At 31.8% G+C, this 12,329-nt stretch overlaps 1 long non-coding RNA gene across 2 annotated transcripts in view; it reads right to left on the bottom strand.

Annotated features, from left to right (window-relative positions):
* Nucleotides 1-12,329, bottom strand: part of LOC110262158 (uncharacterized) — a 439,288-nt gene that overhangs the window by 218,734 nt on the left and 208,225 nt on the right. Inside the window, exon 3 of one of the 2 annotated variants that reach the window (XR_014812985.1) lies at nucleotides 8,550-8,602. This is a non-coding gene — a long non-coding RNA (uncharacterized LOC110262158). Of the gene's footprint in view, nucleotides 1-3,787; nucleotides 8,603-12,329 lie in introns of those variants that run through there. The other variant, XR_014812984.1, reaches the window with a different exon arrangement.

Below are 12,329 nucleotides of genomic sequence, written 5' to 3'. Positions count from 1 at the left end.
TTTGAGTGTGCCACTTTTTTTTTTTTTTTAATTACAGAAGGAACTTTAACTGAACCAATCTCACTATTTCATATTTCTTATTCAGGGATAATTTTTACAATGAGTGACTTGGTTAGGCATGTAACATGCTTTTATTATTGTAATGTTCAAATATGGAAAATTAACATATTACTTTTTTGTATGCTGATATTATATAAAGATCTTCAAGTTATATATTTTCTCACAATACAATTTGCTAAGGAAATTTTCTTAGCAGAATATATACAAGCAATTCATTAAACAAACACTCAAAACTAAAAATGTTGTAGGCACTGTGTTAGACAGAAGTATACAAAGAGTGAACTTAGACTGTATGTTTAAGTGGGGGTTTTAACTTTAGCAATAATTTGTTATTCTGTAAAATAGTTTTCTGTATAACGACATCCTTAAATACTATTTTGGACTTTGCTTTTTTTAGATTTGTTGTAAGAGCTGTTTACAGGCTGTATAAAAATCCATCTCATTCCTCAAAATTGAGTTTTTAAAAGCCTAAGTTATTGCCAAGCATAAATATCCATGTTTTTCATCAGATGTAATTTTAAATTACATTTGGTTCTTTCCAAGTAGCAAAAGCATCCTCAAAAAAAATGTTGCCAGTGATAATATATTTAAAATGTAACCTAAGTTTGTGTAAAAAAACATAATAGCGTCATAATTAAATATCCAGAGCCTGGAGCTAGACATCACAAAGCACATCCCAGCTCTGACACTTAAAAGCTAGAAGTCCTTGACCAGGTATGATTCTCTCTGTGACTTGGTCTCTTCTATTAAGTATGGATTATAATAGCATCTCAATCACAGGATTCTACTATAAATTGAATGAATTTATATTAGGACAGCATTTAGAACACTGATTAGGCATTTTAAATACTAGATAGATGTTAGCCAAGGGGATTTAAAATGAGGGTTTCTAAAGAGTTACAGCAATGACAACAGCAATGCAATCAAAGTAACAGAACAGACATTTTCACATAGGAAACTATTTTGAAGTATCAATTTGTTGGTTTTTTTGCTTTTTTGCTTTGTCACATGACTTTAGTAAAAACTCAACACATTATGTTGAGAACCCCCCACCCTTTTTTTTTTTCCAGTGTGGTAGATTTTTCTGAAGATTTTTCTTATCAGAAAAACTCTGCCTTTAAATAAAAGACACAAACACACAGGTTGTTTGATTTACACACTTATACACTGTTTATGTACTATTTATATACATATATGCTATACACTTTAGGCTGTTAAAGCATATGCCCTTTTTGGCTGCATAATATATTAAAATTCCACATAACACTGAAACGCTTTCACTCAACATTCTGGAAAGATTTTTATGTAAGAATTGTGTTGATTATTAAGGAAACCATACAATATTTTCCTTCAGATATTTTAAAAAATATCTGAGCATAGTGAATCTATTTCAGGTACTTACTGAGGATCTTGTACAAGATATAATCCTATGTGTTTAGCCTAAGAGATAGTTATCTTAAGCGTCTGGCTTGTTTCTACCTTCTAGACACTGAGAAACCTTTAATTGACAAAGATCGGTTTTTCACTGGTTAGATTTATTTTACTCATATATAAATAAATATTAGAGCCAGTTCTCTCTATGGGAATCTAAGCTCAAATTGGGACATACAATTATTTTTCTATTCTTCAGCATAATACAACTGATGCTTAATTTAGTGCCTTATCCATTGTAGGTATGCAATAAATATTTTCAACATGAGAGAATGAAAGAAAAAAGGAAAAACATCCTATTCAACCATATCCCAACAGAGCTAAATGTTTTTTTGTTTTGTTTTGTTTTGTTTTTGGTGGAGGGATAGTTTTGTCTGTTTTGTTTTATAATGGAAAAATAAGTGCTAATTAATAAGAGTTATGTAAAGAAATAAAAGTATTTACTCTTTCCACATATTAGGTATTGTAGACATAGAATAATACCATTAGGATAAGAGAAGTAGAGGGAGAGGAAAAGAAAAGAAACAAAGAAAATAGAAGGAAAAGAATTAATAAGTTTTTCTTAAGGTGAAGGACGGAAGACAAAATTTAACGAGGTAACATGTTTTCTCTCTTCTGTGTTAATTCTTTTAAGTTGCAGCCTGCTATATTGGTCACAGATAGCATATATAAAGGTAGTGTTAAATGATACATACCTACAAAAACTTTAATTCAAAAAATTAACCTGAAGGAAAATATGTGAAGGTTATAATGATGTTTTTGAATGTTAACTGTATTGTATTTGTTGTTCCCACATACAAAGGAGGGGACAAGAAGTACTATATTAAAGACTCTAAGACTAGTACACAGAATTCTCTGTGGGGAGAGAGGAAGAAGGATAAACTCTTCCAGACTTTTCAGAATTAAATGAAAAGCTATTTTTTAGGTAATTAAGTCATAATGCTATTATCAGGAAAATGATTACAACTTTTTTCTTCAGAAAATTTATTCTCTTATGGTGCAAAAATGAGAGGAAATTCTACCTGTTTCAAAAATCCTAATAGATTTTCATAGCACTTATTTTTTCACTCAAAATATTATTCAACCCATTTATGATATCAGCCTAAGAATCTCAAACATTTACTAATTTATCATTCTGGTAATGATTATTGCCAATGGCTAAAAATTAACATTTAGAAATTATAAGAAAACTTGCATTTTTAGATGTCAAAATACATAATTTAACTTATTATAAGTATGGATATGTTTCTGAATATGTTTTACACATTTTGAAATATTTAGAGAAAAATAAAATAAAAAGCACATAATGAAGAAATAATCAGTCCACTGCAAAAATTAATTATGTTATAGAGCAATTTCAATATGTATGTCTGTGAATATGCACACATATTATACATATATTTGTATCATATTTTTTAAAGTTTCAGTCTATATTAATAGTGAGATTTTATTATTCACTATATTCATGCTTATTGGTCCTTTATGTTTCTTTAATTAATTATGTGCTCACGTAGTTTTACCACTTTTACATTGGAATTTATATGCTTTTCTTTCCATTTTACTAAAGTAAAAGCGCTTTAGGAAAACCAGGGATACCAACACCAAGAATCAATCCCTGCAAATAATCATAATTTTTCCTAAAATATTTATATATTTTTCCACGATTTGCATCAACTTACTCCAAATGTAATGACAATATTATTTTATTTTTTAATTTTATGGCTGGACTTGCTTTATATGGAAGTTCTTGGGCCAGGGATTAAATGTGAGCCACAGCTGTGACCTGTGCTGCATCCATGGCAACACAGGATCCTTTAACCCATTGCACCAGGTCAGGGATGGAACCTGCACCTCCACAGTGACCCGAGCTGCTGAAGTAGCATTCCTAACCTACTCTGCCACAGTGGGCACTCCCCATCATTTAATTTTGTCCATAATTTTGTGAGTCAGGAATTCAAGAACAGACTGTGTGTTTATTTCTGATGCATATGGAATTAGTATGACAGGGACCTGAGACTTCTTCACTCACAGACCTGGCACACTGATGCTTTCCTCTCTTCACATGTGATATCTCTCTCCCAAGACTCATTCATGCACTTGGGCTTTTTTACAGCATGGCAGTTTCAGGGTAGTCATTTATGACTGCTGACTTTTCTTAGAGCTAACATTTAACAGCAACTATTCCAAGTTACCTAGACAGAAACTGGGTTTCATACAGTATTGGTGGGAGTATGGAATGGTAGAGCCACTTGGAAAACCAATTTAGTTGTTCCTATTATTTTATGTTATTTATTTATTTATTTTTAAAGTATTTTTATTTTTTAATTTTTTTTTTGCTTTTTAGGGCCACACATGTAGGGTCCCAGGTTAGGGGTTGAATCAGAGTTGTAGCCGCTGGCCTACACCACAGCCACAGTAATGCAGCATCCTTAACCCACTGAGCAAGGCCAGGGATCAAACCTACATCCTCATGGATGCTAGTCAGATTCATTAACCACTGAGCCACGGGGAGAACTCCTGTTTCTATTATTTTAAATAAAACTAAACATGCAATTACCATATGACACAGCACTTACATTCTTGAGTATTTAACCCAGAGAAATGGAAATATCTATTGACTCAAAAAGCTATGCACAGATTTTTTTTGTTGTTTCTTTGTTCATAACAGTCAAACACTGGAATTAACCCAGACATAATGTGTTTGTCTATACTATGGAATGCTACTCACCCATAAAAAGGAAAACATTACTGAAACATGATGTAAAATCTTGGAAAAACCTCCAGGGAGTTACATTGTATAAAAAAATAAAAACCAATATTAAAAGGTCACTTACTGTATGATTTAATTTATACAACTTGCTTAGAATGTTAAATTACTGAAATGGAGAATATATTGGTGATTGCCAGGGATTATAGGAAGCAATGAAGGGAGGTGAATGTAGTTATAAAAAAAGTAACAGGGAGGATCATCCTGGTAATGAAATTGTTCTGCATTTTAACTGCAGTTGTGGATACAAAAGCTTGCAGGTGTAATAAAATTACATAGAATTAAATACACACACATGCAAACAAACCAGTACATGTAAAGTTGGGGAAAGCTAAATAAAATCAGTGGATTGTATCAATGTCTATATTCTAGTTGCCACACACACGGTTAACACTCTAAAATCAAATGAATTTTGTTTACCAACAGGAAACAATTATGATCTAAAAGATATCATTTAGACCAGAATAAAAAAATTATAAATCTAACAAATGTAAGAGCTTTCCAATTAAATAAAACTATTTTATTGAAAGACACTTACAATGTCTTGGGAAAACAGTTACAGCATAGCCACATGTAAAAACAAAATATTATAAAGATGGCTATCTTTAAATTGAAGCATAGATTTAATAGGATCTTAGTTACAATTACAGCAATATGTTTTTTTTTTTCCCACTTGACCAACATTATTCCAAAATTAACTGGGAAGAGCAAAAGACCAAGAACAACAAAAGAATTCTTAAAAGGAGAGAAAAAGGAACAAGTCGTTCCAGTGTCAAATGTAGCAACTTATTAAACATCGATAGATGTTTAAAACTTTATGGAAATGATACAAAGAAAGGCAAATAAAACAGAAGAACAGAATAAAGATCTAAGAAACAGATTCATATATTTGAAGAAGATGGCTTTAATAGAGATGTCACTGCATAGCAGTGGACTAGATGGACTATACACTAAATATTGATGGATTAATTGTTTACACAGGATTTAACAATTACCTCACCTTTTTTTTTTACTAAAATTAATTTCATATGGCTTAACAGATAAAACTGATACATTAAATTTGAGTTTATTTCTCCATCAAAAGACATAAAATTTAAGTGACGTTCAAAGCCTCTGAATATAAAAAGACATCTGAAACACATTTAACAATCACAGGTTCAGATGTAGAAAATATAAAGTTCATGTAAATGAGTAAGAAAAAGATAAATATTCCCATAGAAAAATGGATAAAAGACCAGGCAAAGCATTTTGTCAAAAATAGATATTCAAGTTGCTCAGGTGGAAAAATGTCTGATTTTTGGTTATCAGAGAAAAATACAAATTACCAACACAATGAGTACTGGTTGGCAAGAATGCTGAACAATGGAAACTCTTATACACTACTAGTTGAAGAACAGGTTGCTATAAGCAGAGTGGATGATTTCTTGGTACATTTTGCCCTCAGATCTCTTAATCATATATTGTTTTTATTTTGCGGTATGTCGTCCCAGAGAAAAAAATTTTATTCAGTTGTGTCAACTGATACATAGATAGAGATATAGAGAGACAGATGATAGATAGTACCTAAACCATAAGCAGCTTATATTTAAATAAAAATTTAGTGATGGCAGAGAAGGGTAATAACAATTCAAACATAGTTTTCACAACTTATCTGTTGGCTATTCTAGTTTGTGAGGTTTTACCATCCTTCTAAATTCCCTTTTTTTCTATTTTACTGAATCTTCACAGATTCTGCTTTTTCTATTCCATGAGTTTATTCTCTGTTGTAAGAGTAGAGAACAAATCTGCCCCTCATACCTCACACAGCAACTCTCCTGCTCCATTGCTAATAACCACATCTTGGGGTTGGGGGGAAGTTCCCAGAAGCCAAATTCACATTCTAGCTCCAATCACTTCAAGAGTAACCCTTCACCCAAAGAAACAAATAAAAAGTTAAGAAAAATTCTTTCCTGTTGATAAAAAGTCTTCTCCACTTTGTAGAAACTGTAAAAGTAATACTGTTAGAATTCTGACATATATCTATGAGGATATAAAGGACAAAGTAAATGTTTCCCTCTTCAGCTTCTTTCTACCACATTATCACTATTCATAGTTTATTCCTGTTACCAATGTATTATGTAGGAGTGTTGCATAAATTTTCAGTGCATATAAAAGCACATTGCAAGATTTTGCTTCAAATATGTTATCTTGGACATGCATTTGTATCAGCATTTATCATCTCAGTTTTTAACGGGTGTAGAATATTGCATTACCTAGTGGAATAATGGTAAAAGTTTGTTGTCATCTTGATTATTTCCTGGTCCCTATTCTCTACATTTTTCTGTCTCATTATTTGGCAAAGTCTTGTGAATACTGAGGAAATTTTCTTTTATTTTGCCGGGGAGGGAGGTAATTGGGGGAGAAGACAACTGGGATGATGGTATCACAAATGTGTTGCCGGATCAGAAATTTTTTTGCAAACACAGCAAATGGTTTCCTTGAATATAGCTGCTAGCCATGAGAGGATAAACATTGTAACCCCTGATTATTTCTCTGAAAATCTCACCTTTCCTCAGAACATCCTACCCTCAGTTTCTCAAGTAAGACCAGCACTCCAGTTTTTGGGTCCCAGACTGTTTCTCTAATTCTCCATTAAAATAAAACATTTAAATGGAAAGAGTAAGGGAGTAGATGAAAAGATAAACAAATTGAGTTCTTCTGTGCACCAAATACATTGTATTACTAAATCTTTACAACACCCAATGATAATATTATTATATGCATATCCAATTTATTGCAGGTAGGAAACTGGGGCTTAAAGAATTAGGCAAGTATCTGCTTGCACTGTTTGCTACATTGTAACATTTTTTTCAAAAGACAAGAAAACATATTCTAAAAGATAGACCTAAAAATGCTTGAGACTGTTGCGCTGTGAGATCTTACATTCTCCAAAGTGAATAATTCACTGTTGATATGATTATCGATGTGAACTGCTTAGATACCTTTAAAGGGTGCTCCCCAGAACAGCCAAAGAGTTTGTCGTTGTTAATTTATTCAACATACCTCTGATTTCATTCTAGACAGAAAGTGAGGGTAAATGATGGAATTTTACTACCAGAAAGTGTTATATAACAAAACAAGTTAATTGTATAGAAAGAAAACTGAATCTTAGAGGTGTTAAGTGGCATTTTCCCTGTAACCCATAGAATTTATGGCAAAACTTAGATTCTTCTGTGGTCTGATGACATTCTCTCAGATTATACTATGCTACTGAACAAGAAGATCCACTGTTATGGGATTAATTCATAGAAATGGCAGTGCATCAAAAAACAGTCCAATATATAGCTCAATCTGGATAAATCCTAAAAAGATAAAAAAAGGTAGCTGCCCGTGGTCTCCAGAGTTTATTGCTAAAGGATTAAACTGAAAGGCTTTCAAATGCAAAGCGCTTATTTCGAGTGAACTAGTTTGTTCTCAGCTGTCCAGATTCCTTTACTCTGTTGACGAACTTTAGTTCTAATATATGAAACTAAACCGAAGTAATGACTAGTGGCAACTGGTTATAAATATTCAGGTGCTCAGTAGTATTAAGGATTGACTTCCATGTTTGATATAACAAATGAAGAAGGAAACACATCAAAAACCAAACAAACAAAGCATATGTTTCATAGGGAGAAATAACAAAAGAAAATAATTATTGTATTGTAAAAAAAAAAAACCCTGATACTTCAAAAATGAACTATCATAATTCAGATGTTTGACCCAGTTTTAATATGTTGTTGCAACTTAAGTTTTAACTTAAACAGATTTAACTCAAAATAATTAACATAAAGTGTGGTACAACATGTTTTTTTTTGTTTGTTTGTTTGTTTGTTTTTTGCCCTCTGTCTCTATAAGTGTATTTCCAAAGTTTTAAAAATAGTGGATACAGTTTGTGGAAATGATGGTTTTCATGTTGCGTAATATGTTTTTTCAAATGAAATCTTTCCATGATGCTATGGTAGGCCAGCTTTCTGTTCTATTTCAACCTTAGCACATGCAGTGTTTTTATGTTGCAGATAAAAAAACAAAAGTGAAAGCATGGTAGAATTATTTTCCAAGGTGTTAGCACAGGTTTATTTCCTCATAATAATGTAGTTCAGGTAGCTAGCAGAACTGTTATAAAATGTCAGCTCTCCAATGTAGTTGCACATTTTAAATTCAGTAATGTTTCACATCTCTGTTCACAGCTCTATCCTAATGGGTAGAATCCAGACCACACTTTGTGTTGGAATGGCATTAAAAGTATAAAATGAGAGAACTCTTTACCTACCCACTGATGTTCTTTCGGCTCCACACAGAAGCAACAAACCCAGGTTCAAGTTGCTGAAAACAAACAATTAGAAATCAAATCAAAGCTTGTTTGGCTTCACAATTGAATGCTGAGATGCAATAGCAATAGTAACAATGCAAAGTAATAGCCTGCCGAATTCAATGAATACAGCTTAATAACTTTGGACCATAGCAAGACTTGGGTAAAATTAAAAAGTAATGTAAAGCTCCTTGGGTATGTTCCACTGAATTAGTATTCTGAAGCAAGTGTCTACACACCATCCATAATGAGGACTGCTGGTTTCATTTACAGACACTGCCTACATTAACTAGCACTAATGTGTAAAAACGTATCATATGTTGGTCTATAAAGGCACACCAAATTTTCATTATGTTTCAGTCTAAAAGTGCTTGTTTTGCAGGATGGAGTCCACGTCAATAAAATGGATTGTGTGTCACTTAAACCAAGTGACATGCTAATCTTCTAGAGCCCTCTGTCCTTAATCTCTACAGGACATGAGTCAGTTTAGAAGTGTGAGCTGTTCTCACAGGTACCAACTATTGAGCTCTTTAATGTAAATTCAAAAGCAAAGCTTATCAGTGTGCTTCAGAAATTGCTTCAATGTGGTTGCTGTCTATGAAAAAAAATCCCCCTTCTTCCCTCAAATCCATGGGCAACTTCCAAGTTTTTGCAGTGCCTCGGAGCAGCTTTTAATTACAAAGAAATTGGTTTTGGTGATAGCTGCCCTGTGACCAATTGGATTAGAGGCATTTCTTCTGGCTATTATGACAGCTAACTTGACTACTGCCCTTTGGAGTGGGGCATGATCAAAATATTAAGTAAAGTAGTATCTCAATCTAGAACTTCAAGACCCAGTAGATTAAATTATTAAAAATTATGTCGTAAGTAGCCATTTTATAACAAATAATGGGATTGAGATACTAGATTCTTTGGTTTGCAGAGGGAATTGCGAAAAAAAAAAAAAGATGGAAAATTACTTGGATTACGTTTCTTATATTTTAAAATCATATGTTTTTTGTCATGGGAAATTTAGGAAGCTCAAGGGCAAACTACAAAACTCCTATATCCAAGAGCTAAATTGGTTTACTTAAAAATCTTTAAAACATGACATTAAATAGGTCTCTATTTTATAACCTTTACCATTTATTTTCTAAATACCAAGGTGTACATTTTCTGCTCATGTATTATAAACAATAAAATACGGTTATTTGCTAAATGATGGTCTGTACTCCAGTATAACTCTTCCCACAAAAGAATAAGAGGTTCATATCTATTGTTCTGTTTCATATTATATGAGACTTTCTTGATAAATACAAAAATGAAATTTTGAAGTCAAATTAGAATCCCTCACATAGAAAGATATCAATAGAATAAAATAATCAAATAGTCTGTCACCTCTGCAATCAAAGCAATAGAAAATAAGTAAGAGAATTAAGGGGTACATTTACATAAAATAATTTTTCTTTAATTCAGAATTTTAAAAAGCAGTTTAAAATTTAAACTTTATTTTTAAAGTTTGTGCAAAATGTATTTTCACTCTCGGGAAATAAACTACACCGAAATAATTTTTATTTTTGTTTGATGATTTCATATCTGTCACTGACTTGCATTATTGTTATAAAGGCCATTTCTCTTAATTATTTACATATAAACACTGAAGCATATTGAGTAGTATCTAGAATGATTCTAAGACAGAGCAGTCACTTTTGTCTTCTTTAATATATCCTTCATATTAGCTTATGTTATTCCCACATTCATAAGTAAATAATACATGTTGTTAAATAACTCACTGAATATTATGAGCTCTAGTTAATGAAAAATTGTTCTTACCACAATAAGTCAGTTTACTGGTAGCAAGGAAATACTATTATTACTTATTTTATGTAAAAAAAAAAAGTCCAGCTGAAGTTTTAAAAGCATTGCCATAGGATTAATACTATCCTATCCATAAAATAAATGTGCCTTTATGACACATTTAGGAGGATATTTTTTAAAATGATTTGAGAAAGAATATTTCATATAGTTATAAAGGATGTTGATTTTACTACTAGCACAATATTTAAGAAATATTTAAATACCTAGCTCATTATGTCATGTAATGAAAGCACAAGTATGTGTAGATTGTTATCAGACAGCTTCAAGCACTGTGGATATAGATACTGTTAGAGATATTCTTGTATGTGAAAAAAGGATATCCATCCTAGGATCTTATAGATTACAAAGAGAGAACAGAAAAATACAAGGGATGTTTCATAATCTTAGCTCCTAGTGTCATAGGATTAGGATACAGTACCACTTGTTGAATATTTGCTAATGGAAGAAAGACAGACATTCTTTTATAGGTACTGTGTGTGTGGTTGTTTTTTGGGCTCCTCCATCATAAAGGTCATGAGTAATAAATGATTCCAATATCCTAGGTTTAGTCCAAGCTCAGACCAAGGATTTTAATTAAAAAAATGTTATCATCTGAACTCTGGTTCAGAAAAAGATTTGATGTCTCAAATTAATTAATTAATAATTAATTATAGGTGTTAGTTAATTAATATTAATCCTAAAGTCACTGCCTCTTCAGTATTGTCCTAATACACAAAATAAAATAATGTGGTATTAGAATACTTTTTGCTACTATATGTAGCAGTTAAAAACATTTCAAGAAATAAAACTGCCATTACTGCATTACCAAAGCATGGGCAGAAGTACACAGAGAAACACTACCTGATATTTTTGACTATAGCATGGATGAAAGAAAGAAATCATTGATTCTAATTTTTTTTTTGGCCGAGCCTTGGCATGTGGAAGTTTCTGGGTCAGTGACTGAACTCATAGCACAGCAGTGACCCAAGCCACAGCGATCACAACGCCACTAGGCCAGAGGGAACTTCCACTGATTTTAATTTAATAGGATATATATGAAAAGCCATTTTACAGAACTGCAGAAAAACACTATTCCTTTTATTAAAAAGCTCTATGTGATCTTAGATTTTTATGTTACCATGTTTAATTTCTGACTCAGTATCAGTGTACAATTTGTAAATAAATAGATCAACTTTAAATGTGATGTAGAAATTTTGGGATCATTATATACTGTAATACAAGGGAAAATTACATAGAATAAAAATAATAGTCAATATTGAAAATAGGAAAAAGTTATTCTTCATTACTTCAAACTACAGAATGTTTTCTTTATATGCTTTAAAGTTATATATAATATAAAACTATAGTAGGTTTAATAGAATATAAAATGAAGACATTTTTATCCATGAAAAAAAAAACCCAAAGGAAACTAGACCATTATTTCCTAGACTCTTCCTGAGGTCCTGTGAAGAGACCCTGAGTAGGAAAACCTTTTCCTGCTGATGTAGAAAGACTTATTTACCCTCTGAGAGCTGGAAAAAAAAAAAAAAAAAAAAAAAGACGACACTTGTCAACAAGAGAGGTAGAGAATAATTATTTCTTCCTTTATGCAGCTTCAGAAAGTAAATTAATATATTTGACTTACTAGAAGAGGAAGAACTGAGCTAAAAATAGCTAACCATATCAATGATACACATTAAGAAAAGGAAATAGTACATTAGCATTTAGAACATCAGATAAAGGCATTTGGAGGCAGGCTCCACTGCATTTTTTCCAATTAAATCTTTGGTGATAATAGATGACTGGGCCATGTATATGGATAAAGGCTTCTTTTTTTTAGAGTACTTCTTTATATCATCTTGCTTTGGACATAAAATTAAGTATTAAGATCATTATAAATTCCTA

Source organism: Sus scrofa, chromosome 8 (assembly GCF_054392235.1).
Source record: "Sus scrofa isolate SSC_HxYL_T2T_F1_AM1 chromosome 8, Sscrofa_HxYL_maternal_Yorkshire_Landrace_v2.0, whole genome shotgun sequence".
In the NCBI taxonomy this organism is placed as follows: domain Eukaryota; kingdom Metazoa; phylum Chordata; class Mammalia; order Artiodactyla; family Suidae; genus Sus; species Sus scrofa.
Note: the sequence above shows the minus strand (reverse complement) of the source record. Positions and strands in the feature narration are given on the sequence as shown.